The 17,136-nt window shown below is 41.1% G+C and overlaps 2 pseudogenes; both read left to right on the top strand.

The window, feature by feature from the left end:
- Positions 1 to 640: 640 nt before the first annotated feature.
- Positions 641 to 760, top strand: LOC147480517 (5S ribosomal RNA; annotated as a pseudogene).
- A 122-nt stretch (positions 761 to 882) lies between these two features.
- On the top strand, positions 883 to 1,005 carry LOC147480516 (5S ribosomal RNA; annotated as a pseudogene).
- The last annotated feature ends 16,131 nt before the right edge of the window (positions 1,006 to 17,136 follow it).

Below are 17,136 nucleotides of genomic sequence, written 5' to 3'. Positions count from 1 at the left end.
AGCTAAATAAATTTGATGTAATATGACGGGTTTTGGATTATTTTTGATATTATATGATTATATCATAATCGCCGATTTTTGTTCGCATAATCATAATCATAGGTTTTTAATTTTTTTAATTTTTTGATTTTGAATTACAATTTTAATTTCTTCAATAATACAATTGTTAATTTCTTAACTTCTATGCATCCAACTCATAATTTTTCAAGTTCTATGCACCATAGTTCTAATTTTGGAAAAAAAGGTGTGACCGCGTTTTGGGCAAACCGCGTGAGTGATTAAAAAAAAGAATAAATACGAACCAAATATTGGTGATTTGGTGTTTGGTTTAGTGTTTTTTGTGTTTTCATCAACATACAGTTGCAAAATATTAAATTGAAAAATGCTAGGTTGATATCACCGCTAAAGATGCTAATGCACCACGGATCCCCATCAACTGGCAAAGTGAAGTATATTGGAGGGAGAGTAGTACTAGGATGGGTGACCTCCAAAGGAAATCCTCGTGTTGCACCCTTTTGCAATTTTTTTATTTTTATTTTTTTTTTTTTTGTAAAATGAAAACCCAGGTTTGTTTCGATTTAAAAATGAAGTAAGTTCAACATGAGTTAGGTCAAATACAAATAAAACCCTAATACTTGGCGCGTGCGATCATACCAAAGACTAATGCACCGGATCCCATCAAAACTCTGCAGTTAATCGTGCTTGGGCGAGAGTAGTACTAGGATGGGTGACCTCCTGGAAAGTCATCGTGTTGCACCCCTTATTTCCAATTTTTTTTTCTTTATTTTTGTAAAAAGAAAAATAGAGGTTTGTTTTGATTTTAAAATGAGAATAAGTTCAAACAAAGAGTTGGGTCAAATACAAATAAAACCCTTATATTTGGGATGCGATCATACAAAGCACTAATGCACCACCGGATCCCATCAGAACTCCGTAGTTAAGTGTGCTTGGGCGAGAGTAGTTCTAGGATGGGTGACCTATTGGGAAGTCTTTGTGTTGCACCCCTATTTTTGCAATTTTTTAAAAAATAAAACTAAGGTTTGTTTCGATTTAAAGTTCAACATTTATGGTCATCTTGGCTAGTGGAATGGTGAATTCGGCCATCGGCCGGCCGGCACGTTCTTTGACGTAAGGCAAGGCCGCCATACAGCGGGCAGCAAAATCTTCCCTAGAGTAGTCATTAAGGTCATTCTCTATCATGTATTGGATGGGGAGATCTGGCTGAAGAGGAGGAAGGTCTAGAGCCATAGCCACCGTTGGCTCATAAAGGCGTGTCGGGTGTTACCAATACGTGAGTGTAAAACCCATTCAAAGGGAAACCCCGGACAGGTTGGTAGATCTTCCATGTTATTATAAAATAAGTTTGCCAAACCCGGGGAGTATGCCGCTCCGGGTGTAGAATGAGAGAGTTCCATCCAACTCCTGAGTGATGTAGTCTCTGAAAAGATGTCCATATGCCTAGAATTTAGCAAAGAATGGAAAGATTGTTCGAATCATCTTTGGAGCTTCCATTGTGTGAAAAATTGTGACTGTTTAGACAAGGGATAAACAACTATTAGAGCATGATGAGAATAATTAAGTAAAACAAATTACCATCACGAAAATTAAAAACTAAAAAGAAAATGATAAATAATATAAAATTGCAAAATATAAATGGTTTCATTGGCCCAAATAACGTGGTGAGGATCCTTTTGTGGGAGGGATCCGTTTATAAGATTTTTCTATGCCGTCCGCAATTAAATGTTGCAAACATTTTTGCAATGCGGTAAATCTTGGCGTGGTTTTCCATTATGAGAGTGTGATTTGCCAAGAATTGGTTGTGGCTGTGCAAGAATTGTGCTTGTTCCTCTTCGTTTATTGTCCGCAGTCCCGAAATTCAAGAAGGCCGGGTGATAATAATGTTCGACGTTTGAATAATGTCATCAGTCCTTGTTGAATTAAGCGAAGCCCTTCCATGGGATTAAATACGTTTGCATAATGCATTTTCATGAAAGATGTTGTCGGTGGAACAATCTTCGTTGGTTCCTGCACCGACATGGTTCTTTGCAACGTCGGGGTTCCAGAATCCGTTCCTACATACTGAGTGAATGGTAAGAATGTTAGCTATTCGAAGAGGTGTGTGAGGAGAAGTACTAGAAAAACCCAATGTATCATGATAAGTGTCACAATGGTTGGTAAAGGGGCTGCCTTTTTCCCGCGTCGCGATCGCATTCCGCAGAAATTTAATAATGCAAAAATCATTGCAGTTAGTCTGCAACACCCGAGTAAATGGAGGAGGGTTTGGTTATTTCGAAGTCTTAGACGTGCCTAGGACATTATGAGCTACCCATTGGATCCGCAGATAATTGGTTCTTTTGTAAAGATCTCGATAAACAATACGGTTTTTCGGTTGTATTCGCCGTGAAGGATAGTTGCAAACATCGATGCGGATATTATCGAAGGTGAATCCCCGGGGTGAACTCCTTGGTTTTGTAATAGGAATTTGAAGTACCTCAGAGATGATTTCCATAGTCAATTCATGCTGCATCCGTTAGTACGGACAAAGAATTGTCCGTTTTGGAAATAACCGCTTTTATAGAATAACAAGACCAATTCTCTCGGAATAAAATGTTTGCTTATGGTGTAAAGAGGGTACCATCCTCGCAGCGTAATATTTCGATGTCAAAAAAGGATGAAAAAGACCATTTTGAAAATTTTCCATAAAATTTTGCTCGAGCCTGAAACTTCGGTGAGGGCCATTAAAGATGGAGTGGTGAAAAAATTATTTTGGAAAAGGGAAGTTAAATATTTTGAGGTGTCTATCCTTGGTATAAATAGTCACCCATCCAAAATGTAAAAATACGTTTGAGGTGTAAAAATACGCTTTGAGGTATCACAGGGTAGTTATACCACGCGGTATCTTCCGAGATATGTGCAAAAGTGGATGAAGTGTGGATGAGAAGAATGGGGCATGTGACAAGGAGGCCCTTTTTTTTTTTTTTTTTTTTTTTTTTTTTACGTAAGTAGAAGGACAAAGGAAAATGTAGATATACTATCACAATAGGATGTAAGAACGCACAATGGTATGGAAACACAACATAATGATCGATGACTTAACTACAAACCTAAATATTAGATAGAATAATATGCCACATTAACAACATGACTATAACAAAACAACCTAGCATGAAAACTTGAGTAGCATATTCAAAAATCTTCTTTTGCTCCAAACTTTTCTAGTGCATCCATGAATCTTGAACTTGGAGTGATCTAAAAACGCGTTTTTAGAATAAGAAGTGTAGAGGGAAGAATAAGAAATGAGTGAATATGGAGGAAGAGGTGAACTTATTTATAGAAAGAAAAATTGCCGTTTTTCGATTGTTTTCTAGATGTGGTCATGACCGTTTTAACGTTTTTTAGTTGTGGTTCATGACCGTTTTTAAATGTGGTTCATGACCATTTTCCTAACCGTTTTTTTTTTTTTTATGTTTTCATTATCGGTTTTACGAGCGTTATTAGTTACGTTAAAATTTGTTGTTTAAGTATGACATATGAAATATATTTATATATATATGTATGTATATAATTTATTATTAGCAATATATGTTCCTACCTATATACTATTAGATATAGCTAATATATCAAGATAAAAAATATTTAGGAACCATCTACTATTAAGCTAGAAAGTGCAAATCGTAAAATAAAATATCGATATAAATATTATACAAGACCAGAAAAAATAAAACTAGCTCACGATGATCCTCACAGTGTCAGAGTAGTAGAGTCCTCGGGTCACGCGAGAAGAACCGAGGTCCCGCGACGTCGTCGCATCACGAGCTCCCGTGGAGGCTAACTGCTCTGGATATCACCAAGTATCCATCACGAACAAATCCCGATCTTTGCTCGCCATGATCATTCATTTGAACTGGTTACGGCGGAGTAAGCATATTGTCTTGAAATCTGAGTCATGGAGGCTCTCATCTCTGTTGGAATTCACCCATGCTATCTGTCATCGACTTCGTGGCGAGTGGTCATATCATCCTTAACTTCGCCCAAAATTACGTCTCATCGATACCTCTCGGACCACCGCGTTCCACGCACGTAGGGCCTCTATGGGTTAGGTGATCTTACTCATGGCGATCTCATCAAAGTATGGTGGGTGAGAGATCTTACGCTAAGCGTGCTTTCGGCAGCCTTCCTAGGTGCTTTGGGTTCCCCCAAGGGTCTTGTATGCATTTCTTAAAGACCAACATATTCTCATATTGTGGTATAGGGAGTAAAGGGTGGCGCATTTAAATCCCAGATTAATCATGACTTGCATTACTAGAGCGGCAAAGGGACCTAAGAGTGGCATGTGTGATAATATCAAAAGAAAGGTAATCACGAGAGTTACCCTTTTCGCTCTGGAGGATCCGCAGAAGGTGGAGGAAGGTCTTGTTGATGTCGGAAGGCTTGAGAGGTGCCAATGGCGTTCGATCCCCAGCCATTGAGTCACCTAAAGTGGGTTCGCGTCGCTTTTTACCCATTGATACGGCGCATTTCCGTTGATGTTGTACTCTCCTCGATAAAGCGTGTCGAGCATTAGGTCGTAAGTCCGTGGGTAGACGGACTCTTCTTTGAAATCGATCACGTGAATGGACCCCGTGGAATGCCGTGATCCCGGAAAGCAACACCGGTGTGACCGTGGCGCACACCCTCCTGATGACCCAAAATGAGTCGCCATTAAAGCTTCCATTGTCGTAGAATTTCATCACCAAATCCTTAGAATAAAAAGCCCCATTGGCATATAACAAACTCTCCCATCCTCTAGAGTGAATTTCGCGATCAAAGAATGGAGCAAACATCCCGCTTTTCAAACAAATTTCCAAAAATTTCCACACAAATCCGTCTGTTTCCAGCCATTCTTCGATCTAAGAGGGAGGATAGCTATTGATTATTGATGAGGGGAGAATTGGGGATGATCGGACGGAAGGAAATCTTGATCGAGAGGGGGTGGCGGGTCTCGCGAGACCTGTTTTAGTGTAATGGCCTGTCGTCACGAGACCCGTTCGAGAGGGGCAAGATCCGGTTTTAGGAAGACGAATCGTGGATTTGTGACGCGTGTTATCGGGTTGTTTGGGTTTAAATGGGCCGAGAAATTGATATTTTGGTTGGGCCTAAAATTTTCTCGAAGCCCAAATCAAGCCTAAAGCCTGATTTAAACCTAAAAATCTAAATGTGTACCCACAACTCGTTTGGACTCCGAATTGGACGAATGAGATATCGAAACGATCGGCACAAAAAATTCTATCAATTGTATGAGTCATTCTTGAAAGTCACAATTTTTTTTTTTTTTTTAAGATAAGGAAAGTGTAAAGGTTTTATTTACATACAAAGGGAGATATCACGTGAAAAAAAACCGGATGTCGAAGTCACCATCTTAAATCATAGACAATTGTCATGTCGGCTCTGGAGGCGAACCCAATACAGCCGGTTGGCTTCACCTCTATGTATTATGGGGTTAGGGGCGGGATTGTACTACCATCATCGGACCGTCGCGGCCATGGTCTAATAATATTGCCCTTTACATACGGCTATCCTCAAACCGCCCCAAAGGGACTCAAAGTAACCAATTCTAGGGTTGATGCGGGTGGAATCCATTGCCGTTTGTGTTCCAAGTATGCAACATCCGAGGTTTGACCACGAATCCCTTGTGCAAAACTTAATGCAAAGGGAAAAGGTAACAAAATAAACATATGTACAAGGTGGAGTCTTTTAACGTCCGATCCTCAAGGCGAATCGAGTCTTTTAACGTCGGTCATTCTCAAGGCGAATCCCATCCCGTGGGGGAGAAACGGCGGCGACGAAGATTATCTGCGCGGTGGTGTTAGAACAAAAGTATACCTTAAACCGGCTAGTATCGGATAGAAGTCCGGCCTGAAGGGGAAAGTGTTGCAATGCATACACCGCCCCATCCTTCCAAGCGCCGTTCTACGAGCAAAAGAACTTCGACCATTTCCTATTAAGTGATGAGTGAGACTTACACCAAATGATTAGCTGAAGTTCGCGAGGTAGAGAGTAGAAAAGGAAAGAGAAGGAAGGAGGTGAAATTTAGGTACCCATCGTTTACCCGAAAAGCACGTTTGCTTTCGTGTTCTGAGAAGACATTTATACTTCGGTTAAAAAAGAGTTTTCGTGGACTAAAGGTTCCTACTTGCAACCACACACTTCAAAAGAACTTTGGAGATCATAAGATAGAAGATGGCCCGGCTACCAAAATGGCGTTACCCTCTATAGAAACAAGATTGAGCACGCCAAAATGAAACATCTAGTCGATTAAAAAGCTGGATTACGAAGAAGTCTCATTCAACATCGGTGGCGTAATTAAGTGGTAATGTTTTAGGCATTGTCCATTGACTTGAAATTCGCTGTTATCTTTTGGATTAAGCAAAGAGATTGCCCCATAATGTTTCACGGTGACCGCAATGAAAGGACCGGACCATCGTGTTTTCAATTTACGGGGAAAGATGTGTAATCACGGAGTATCTGATAAAAACTTTTTGGCCAATTTTGAAATCCTTACGCAAAATGTGCTTGTCGTGCACTCTTTTCATATTAGCTTTGTAGGATTTGAGAGATCATAAGGATCACTCGAATCTCCTCCGCTCATTTAATTGCAGTTTTAAACTTCTGCTGCCTCGATGATATTGTAATTGAGGCTTTTGATGGCCCAAAAGGCCGGTGCTCAAGTTCAACCGGCGGATGACAAGGTTTTCAAAACAATGCGGTAAGGGAGACATTCCTACAGTCTGTCTTAAATCTTTGTTCGGTATGCCCAAAAGGCATCCGATAAGTGGAGAGACCATCCTTTCTTGATGGGTTGGCAGTTTTTCTCGAATAGACTTTATCTCTCTGTTGGAGACTTCCACTTGGCCACTTTCGTTTGTGGGTGGTATGGAGTAACAACCTTGTGAGTAACTCCATATTTCTTCATTAAAAAACCCAAAATTTTTGTTACAAAATGTGTACCCCCATCAGCGATGATAGCTTTGGGAACACCAAAGCGAGAAAATGTTTTCTTTACAAATCTCCGCGACAGTCTTATGGTCATTTGAAGCGACATCACGAGTGCCTCAATCCATTTGGACACATAGTCTACAAAATGACTAAAATGTATAGAAAACCTTGAGAAATAGGGAAGGGTCCCATAAAATCAATGCCCCAAACATCAAAATTTCCACAATCAAGATAGGATTTAGGGGCATCATATTTCGTTTGGTAATTCGACCTAGGTGTTGACAACGAATGCAAAGCTCGCCCAATGTTAGGTGTGCATCGCGAAAAAGGGTAGGCGATAAAACCACATTGTAACACCTTGGCCGCGAGTTTTCTTTCCACTGAAATGACCTCCATGAAGATTGTTCATGGCAAAAGGATAAAGCGTCGGTGTGTTCCTGCGGGGAATGCAAATCTATGAATGAGTTGGTTAGGAACAATACTTAAAGAGGTAGGTTTCATCGAAATAATATTTTTACAGTGGATAAGAACTTTTTATGATCGGGGCGTGACCAAAAGGAGGGACTTCCTAGTAACTAGGTAGTTAACGATATCCGCTACCATGGGGATGAAAAATAGAAACCAAGTATTAGATGCAGGAAGGAATCACCGATAACCCGAGAATCACTATCGATGTCACCAACCGGCCTTAATAAATGGTCGGCTCACGACATTTTGGTTCCTTTCTTGTCTTTGATTTCGGGGTGAATTCTTGTAAGAGAAGGATCCAAATGAACAATCGTTGTTTTCGTCCCTTTTTAGAGGTAAGTACCCGAATTGCGGCATGAATTAGGTATATACTATGGTCGATGTTCCAACTAGGTAGGGGCAAAACTTATCAAAGCATAGACAACAGCTAGGAACTCTTTCTCGGTTGTGGTATAATTACGTTGAGCGTCGTTAAAGAGTTTTACTAGCGTAGTAAATGACAACGGGTTTTGTCGTCCGTTGGCCTAGCACGGCACCAATAGCAAAGTCGCTAGTGTCACACATCAGTTCGAATGGTTGAGACCAATCGGGGTTGAATGATAGGAGCGGTAGTCGAGGCGGTTTTAGAGTATCAAAAGCTTGTTTGCAATTGAAATTGAAATCGAATCTTGCATCCTTAAGTAGGAGATTGGTTAAAGAGATCGAGCAACTTTAGAAAAATCTGAATGAATCTCTGTAAAACCCGGTGGCCTAAAAGGCACGGATATCGAAGTATGCGTGGGAAGGGTAAATAAGAAATTTTAACAATTTTAGCTTTATCAACCTCTATCCGTCTTTTTGAAACAATATGACCTAGAACAAGTCCTTTGGTAACCATAAAATGACACTTCTCCCAATTGAGTATCGATTTTTCTCTTACAACGCCAGCGTTAATACTTTAGAAAGGTTGGATAAACGATTAGATCAAAGGAATTTCCGTAAAATGGAAAAGTAGTCCATGAAGACTTCCATATAACGTTCCACCATATCACTAAAAATGTGAAGCATGCAGCGTTGGAAAGTGCAGGGGCATTACAAAGACCAAAAGGCATTAGATGCGTATGCAAAGGTTCCAAAGGGACCGTGAAAGTTGTCTTTTTCTTGATCGTGGGATCGATGACAATTTGGAAGTATCGGAATAGCCATCAAGAAAAAATAGTAGTAGGCATGACCGCTAAACGTTCTAGCATCTGGTCAATGAATGGGAGAGGGAAGTGATCTTTATGGGTTACGGCATTAAGTTTGCGATAGTCAATACAAATTCTCCATTTCAAAGGAATCGCGAGTGGAGATGCACTCACCACTTTCATTTTGCACAACTTGAATGCGGACTTTTTTTGGGAACAACGTGGGCCGGACTAACCCAATCACTATCGAGATAGGGTATATGATACCAGCATCAAGTAAACGTAGAACTTCCTCTCTCTACTTCCTTCATGGCGAGATTAAAGGCGGCATTGTGGTTCTCGTGATGTCTTTGTGCGTCATCAAGATGTATCACGATCGTGCATATGCTAGGGTCTATTCCTTGATATCATCTAAGGACCATCCGATAGGCGGGCGGTGTTCCTTAATGACATGAATCAAAGCGTGCCTCTTACGTGCGTAGTCAAGTGAGCGAAATTATTATAGGGTGACTACCATCGGGATCGAGATGCCGCGTACTTCAAATCGGGGTAAAGGTTTTAAATCCGGGTTGGAGGATTGGGGATCAAGGATTAAGTGAGGATCATCTCTTCAATGGAAAAAGCGAATCGGTTCTTCTAATTAGTTTGCACGAAGCATTAGGGTCAAATAGTGGTAATTGACTCTAATAATACATGGACCTCCCTTATGTGCGAGTCATCGTCAAACTCGGATTATCAAAAGAAAGAAATTGGTGTATCTGTGGGGGAAAAGAGTTTGCGAAATAATCATGTTCCGGACTATCGACCAAGCTAATCTAAGCCCTCCATTATAGGATCGGGAAACTGTTTCATTAATTTGAACACGTTGAGTTCGATGAAAGGTTCGAAAGACAATGTCATTGAACCCGTCCGACAATTTATAAGAGCGTTGGCGGTTGCAAGGAAAGGATGTCCTAAGATGATAGGGATGGAGTCCGCGGAGCTACTTCAAAGATCTAGAATGACAAAATCAACTGGGTAGTAAAAATCTTGGACCTTTACTATAGCGTTCTCTACTATGCCTTTTGGGTATTTGATGGAGGCGATCCGCGAGTTCGCGAGAGTCATATTGGTAGGTTTCAATTCATGAAGACCTAACTGCTTAAATAAGTAGTAGGGAAGTAGGTTAACACCGGCACCTAGGTCTAAAAGTGCGTAGCGGTATACTTGTCGCCCTAACGTGCATGGTATACGGTTAGTCGACACAGGTCCTTGTACTTTACCACACCATTGGTAGTGGTGTCGAAGGAAACTGCTTTCGATGAGAACGCTTGTTGAGGTACATTAAATGCGTCGTTTGGTGGTACACATCCTTCAAAAACTTGGCATGCTTGGGCAAATGCTTTAAGCGCGTCTTGGAAAGGTAAGTTTATGGTCAAATTTTTGAAGGTTTCCATAGCATTTTGGTGGATTATGTGTTTAATAATCATGTAATAATTATATTTTTAAATACTTTTGCGGGTTTTCCGCAATTTAAATGAATATAGTGACAAAGCGTGCATCAAAGTCTGAGGAATCTGGGGAATATTTGGAGTTTCCCACTCGACCCGTGAAGCCGAAGTTTCCAAAAGAAACGAGAACCGGTCGGGGCGGGCCCACATATGAAGAAGCGGCGGAACTTCCGAAGCTCAAATCGGATAAATCTAGGTGCCGGCGTTGGCTAGTGAAAGCTGCCAAGTACAAGAATCTGGGAATATTTGGAATTCCGCTCAATCTCAAGTAAAAAATGACAAAAAAGCGACTAGAGGCGAAGTTTCCAAAAGAAACGAGAACCCGGTCGCGGGAAGGGCCCACATATAAAGAGGCGGAAATTTCCGAGCTCAATCGGGTAAATCTAGGTGCGGCGTTGGCTAGTGAAAGGCTGCATATGGCGACGGGCGGCGAACTCTGCTAAAGGACAAAAATAGTAAAAGCGCCAATTTCGGTAGCCGCCAGCTGGACACACTAAGTGGACACACTCTGCGGGCCCGAAGGCATGATGAGTCGGCATAGGCGGTGGCAATGATGGTTTCAATTTGATGCCACCTTGCAAGAGAAAAAGACGCGTACCAATTCAATGTTTGAATTGAATTGGGCATAAAACGAAAATAAAACATATAAAGACAAAACCTTATAAGCAAAAATGACAAAATTTAATCGGTTAAAACAAACTTTGATTCTCAAAGTTTTGAACCATTCAATTAGGTAACAAACAAAACCGATTAATTGTTAGGATTTCCGCGTGAAGGGACATTCGCCTATATATATATATGAGGGGTAGCCTTCATTATTACCCCTTGACATTTTCATGCTTTAGCTTCACGTTTAGTTTCTTTCTTCGATGCTTACCTTACGTCATTTTTTATTTCAGGCCACTTAATCTGATAAGTTATTTTACCCTTAATAACGATCATTTCTTTTCTTGTTTAATTTACGTCACGCAATTATTTACTTAATGTATCTGACAAGTTTTATTATTCCTCCTATGATGATGAGCTAATCCCCACCGAGGGGAGGTTATCTTTGCTTCGTGTAAAATCGGATTGACTTCGTTAATATTCTAGAATCACTACTTAGGAATTAGACATAGAATTAACATCCGGTCCCAAAATGGTGAGGCTGTACAAAGTTAGATCTTTGATGCTCGGGGCGTCTCTGTAGCGACAAAATGTCTGTAGCGACTCTGCAGTGTCGAACGACTCTCCAATTTAAATCGGTGATGTGAACTTGTGCGGGGGCGAAATAATATACGAGAGATGAGGTATTATCGAAACTCCTTATGCTAGTGAAATCGACCTAGAGATGTGGGCATGCACTAGGGATCAATACTTTCGGCGTCGTCTCGAAGCGAGGCGAACTAGAGATGTAGTGATTTAGTAATAAAAGCTGTTGAAAAATGATTCTTGCATGAGCATGATTAACTCTCTCCACTGTTTCTCTACTTTTATTTACCTATATATAATCACCGTAGTAATTTATATTATTTGCATTACCGTTATTTTAATTAAAACCAACTAAAAAGAAACCTAAAAAATCTACTCACCTAAAGTTGTAACTCGGTTGTGAACCTATCCGTGCCACTAAGGTTTGGGCGATCCCTTACTCGACCTATCCTACCAATCCAGCGTGAGTAAGGTAACTTGACTAAAAGCGTCGACTATCACGGACGTTGGACTTTGGACTTTGGACTTGGGTGTGGACCTCGGACTTTGATTGTGGACCTCCGGACTTAAGAAAATAAATGGCGAAACCAATAAATGTGCCTAAAATAGCGTTTTATCAAATGGCGCCATTTGCGCAGAAGGACTCTGGACTTAACATAATAAGCTGGAATACATCCATAAAACCCTCCCTTTACCTCATCATCTTTTTTAATTTTCATTTTACGTTTACAATACTAACTCTTTCTACGTAATTTTTTTTTTTCTACTAACAAATAGCGTGAGCCAAGTTTTGTTTATCTTCATTAACCACGATCTAAGTACTCCGTAGAATTTGAAGTACTAAGCGGACAAAAGAGTCTCGGGCGAGGCTGAATTAATAAAACCGCGAAACTAACACGGAGTATCAACACTCCGGTTTTCAGTCTGAGCCACTTTCCTTTTCGATTACTCTTTTGGGCTCTTTGGTCTGTTTTTTTCTAGTAGCATAAGCTTGGGAGTAGTCGATCGCTATCTGAGGAATCGCGGGGCCTTGGGTTTCAAACTCTTAAACTCCTCAAACTTTGTCGAGGATATTATTAAGCTATAACTTTTTTTACCTCATATATTTGTATGTTAACATGAGAACTTCATTGCATGTAAAGGTGGTTAGTCATCACATATTCACGTAACACAATTAATATGATTCGAATATATTTTGATATATCGTAGCATCAAACCACCTGCTTAAATATTTTTGTATGTGTATGTAACATCAATTCACATTACCGCGGTATTCAATTGCATGAGTTAGTTCTTGACATTCCCAGCTCCGCATTATAACTTACACATAGTTGCGCATTATAGGTAATATAGATTTGCATGGGTAGACTTTTTCTGCGTAAACTAGTATATGTTAGTTAGTTTCTATTTTGGCATCTATCGTTTTTAATTGCATATTTAAGTAATCAAGTCTCCATAATACACTAATTCCGTAAATTAAAAAAAAAAAAAAAAATTAAAAAATTAAAAAAATTAAAAATTAAAAATCATAGTAATTAAAATTTTCATCTAAATCATCTTAATAACACCCGCGTAATACACCATCATAAATCATCATCCTATTCCATCGGCCCTAGGAAACTTGAAAAAAAAATTGAGGTTGCCTAATTAAAGGAGCGTGCTAGCCTTACGAACAACCTCCCTCGATTCTCTCGGAGTACACAGGCTGGCTGGAATATTCACCGTTATCCTAGCTTCCCCTGCTTTCGAGTTAGCAACATTTCGGGGAAGGCGTGTTTCAACTTCCTCCTTCTTAACTTCTAAAAAACTCCGGTCATTATTAGTTCCTTATGAGCACTAAATTAAAATTCATATTTGTATGAGACTACGATCACGGTAAACATAAGGAATTAGAACTTACATATCATCGTCGAAAATACAAGAAACAAGCTGTTTATGTTATCTCCTAGGCATAGTTCCTCCTCGTAAATCAACCTCGTCAAACATCTCGTTTCCATTATCTCCTTTAATTATGGGTGAAGAAAATCTCACGGTCGAGAAACCCTTTTCGGTTCTATCTTTGCCTTCTGGGGAAGGACACTGCTTCTGCATTAAACTTCGATCGCGATTGTAGGTGATTTTAGTATTCCATAAACATTTTTCGGTTTGTTACCTGTTTTTACCATGGTTTAGACCATGAAAAACCGTCTGAATCATCTTCGTCGGATGCAACAAGTAGTCACCACTTTCCGCCATCCGGCCGTTACCAACGAACAAGTCTTGCTTAGGTTGTTTCCGCTTCACCTTAGGCGATAAAGCTTCGGTTTGGCTCGCCCGGACAAAGCGCCCCAATCCATTGACACATGGGCCAAACTTGTTCAAGCATTCATGATAAAGTTCTATACTCGAAAAAAACTACAGAAATGCTTCAAAAGATTCAATTCTTTTCGCCCGGCACCCCGGGAATCCTTTTGGGCGTGGAGCGGATTCTTGATCTACTTCTCGAATGTCCCCATCATCGGCTTCGACACGCTTTGTATTAGTTAGTTCATTTTTTAATGGTCTCTCGACCATCAAAAGGAAACATTAGACATCATGAGCGGCGGTTGTTTCATGGACAAAGTATTCTTGAAGCATACACTTTTCTTGAGAAGCGAGGCCTCCGCGAAGCACCCGTTGGGGAAAACGCGATTCTTCTAGATCTTCTAAAGACACTCCTACCAAAGTTACGTCTATGTTGAGGTCAAACCCGATCGAATTAAAAACTCTAATCGAGACCTTAAAACAAAAAGGTCGATGCTCTTTCGGTACAAGTAAATGAACAAAAACCCAAACGGGTCATGGCGCGGCGACTTCCCCATGCCCTCTTTGCTTAAGTCCTGCCGCGCCCGATTCTTATTGTCCTTTGGTATCATGAGTGTCCTCCCCAACCTTACGAAGAGGCTTGTGCTTTCAACATCCCTAATGCACCTTGGCGACAACATCCGATTTTAGCTTGGGCACCCCCGTCAAACAACAAGCTCCTCGGTGGCAACAGCGTTCTGTCGACCACCCGAATTACAATTCCTATCGTCAAGGAAATCCTCCACAATTTCAGCAAGGGCAAAGTAATTTTCCCAACAAGCGCCAAATATGGGATACCAAAACAACCCAACCTTGTTCCCGGTAACCAAGGATATGGCTACCAAAATCAACCCGTAAATAATAACCGTGAACTAGTTCTGCTGCTCCTTTGGTACAATCCCACGGTAGATAAAGCGGGTGAAACTCTGACATACATGAATCAACGAGAATCAAATCCTAGCTTCTATCAATGGTCTCTCTTTTTGTTAGCTCGGGATAAAAGTCAAAAGCGTGTTCCACGGCCAAAGCGGTTCAAACCCTAAGCTCTGCTCCAAACCTTTGCCTTTGAACTTCGACAATGCACCCGGGACCTAGTAATCCAAGCCCGGGGTGGGGTAAATGCCATTACCACTCTTAGTTACGGCGAACCATCGACAATAATATCATTATGCGGGCGAGGAATCGGCGGAAGCCGCGACTAACGTCCTTCCAACTCATACCTCCATGACCTATAGCGGACGAAGTTGTACCATCAAAATCTACACCTCGTCCCTAGGAAAAGATACCATTGATCCTTATCGCGATTCCGTCCAAAAGCTCCGTTCCACTGCCCGTTTGGTAAAGAACAAACATGGCGAACATTTTGATGAGATCCGTGAAACCTTCAAAAATTTGACCATAAACTTACCTTTCCTAGATGCGCTAAAGCATTTGCCCAAAGCATGCCAAGTTTTTGAAGGACATGTGCACCACCAAGCGGCGTCAAATGTACCTCGACAAAGCGTTCCTCAGCGGCGGTTTCCCTCGATTACCACTACCAATGGTGTGGTAAAATTCTGACAAGGACCGAATTCGACCAAGGTACCATGCGTTAGGCGACAAATTATCACTTCTTGCACTTTTAGACCTAGGTGCGGTGTTAACCTACTTCCACTACTACTTATTTAAGCGGTTAGGTCTTCATGAATTGAAACCTACCAATATGACTCTGCAACTTCGCGGATCGGCTCCATCAAATTACCCAAAGGCATAGTAGAGAGCGTTATAGTAAAGGTCAAGATTTTTTACTATCCGGTTGATTTTGTCATTCTAGATCTTGAAGTAGCTTGTGACTCCATCCCTATCATCTTGGGGCGTCCTTTCCTTTCCTTGCGCTGCTAACGCTCTCATAAATTGTCGGGATGGTTCAATGACATTGTCTTTTCGGGAACCTTTACGTCGAACTCAGCGTGTTCAAAATAATGAAACAGTTTTCGATCCTATAATGGAGGCGAGATTAGCTTGGTTGATAGTGCGGAACATGATTATTTCAAAAACTCTTTTCCCCGGGCCGAGATACACCAATTTCTTTCTTTTGATAATCCGGGTTTGGCGATGGCTTCGTACATAAGGGATGTCCATGCATTATTAGAGTCGGTACCACTATTGACCACTAATCGTCGGTGCAAACTAATTGAAGAACCGGATTAAGCTCTTTTCCATTGAAGAGATGATCCCTCCGCGAATCCTTGATCCCCGATCCTCGACTCGGTTTAAAACCTCTACCCCTGATTTGAAATGCGTTACATCTCGATCCCGATGGTAGTCACCCTATAATAATTTCTGCTCACTTGACTCTGAGGGCGAAGAACCGCGTTTGATTCATGTCATTAAGTGAACACCGCTCCATTATCGGATGGTCCTTAGATGATATCAAGGGAATAGACCCTAGCATATGCGCGTCATTATACATCTTGATGGCGGCACAAAGACATCCACGAGAACCACAAGCGCGCTTAATCCCGCTATGAAGGAAGTAGTGAGAGAGGAAGTTCTCACGTTTACTTGATCGCGGGTATCATATACCTATCTCGGATAGTGGTTGGGTTAGTCTGTCCCGCGTTGTTCCCAAAAAGTCCGGCATTCAAGTTGTGCAAAATGAAAATGGTGAATGCATCTCCACTTTCGCATTCCTTTGAAATGGAGAATTTGCATTGACTATCGCCAAACTTAATGCGGAACCAGTAAAGATCATTTTCCTCTCCCATTCATTGACCCGGATGCTAGAGCGTTTAGCGGTCATGCTTACTCTTGTTTTTCTTGATGGCTATTCGGATACTTCCAAATTGTCATCGATCCGCCCGATCAAGAAAAGACAACTTTCCGTGTCCCTTTGGAACCTTTGCTTCTGAGGCGAATGCCTTTTGGTCTTTGTAATGCCCGGGGCACTTTCAATGGCTGCATGCTTCACATTTTTAGTGATATGGTGGAGCGTTATATGGAAGTCTTCATGGGCGACTTTTCCATTTCGGAAATTCCTTTAACGATTGTTTATCCAACCTTTCCAAAGTCTTAGCAGCGTTGCGAAGGAAAAATCTGGTACTCGATTGGGAGAAGTGTCATTTCATGGTTACCAAAGGACTTGTTCTAGGTCATATTGTTTCAAAAGGCGGGATAGAGGTTGATAAAGCTAAAATTGTTAAAATTTCTTAGCTACCCTTCCGCGCCGCGATTCGGGATATCCGTGCCTTTTTAGGCCATTTTTCTGAGGAGATTCATTCGAGGATTTCTCTAAAGTTGCTTTCGACCATTAACCAATCTCCTGCTTAAGGATCACGATATTCGACTTCAATTTCAATTGCAAACAAGCTTTTGATACACTAAAACAACGCTCGACTACGGCTCTATTATTCAATTGACCCGATTGGTCTCAACCATTGGTGATGTGTGGCTAAGCGACTTTGCTATTGGTGCGTGCTAGGCCAGCGGCGTGACGACAAACCCGTTGTCATTTATTAAGCTAGTAAAACTCTTAACGGCGCTCA

The sequence above is a fragment of the Coptis chinensis genome, chromosome 8 (genome assembly GCF_015680905.1).
Source record: "Coptis chinensis isolate HL-2020 chromosome 8, ASM1568090v1, whole genome shotgun sequence".
In the NCBI taxonomy this organism is placed as follows: Eukaryota; Viridiplantae; Streptophyta; class Magnoliopsida; order Ranunculales; family Ranunculaceae; genus Coptis; species Coptis chinensis.
The sequence above is the reverse complement of the archived record's forward strand: the minus strand, read 5'-3'. Positions and strand labels throughout refer to the sequence as shown.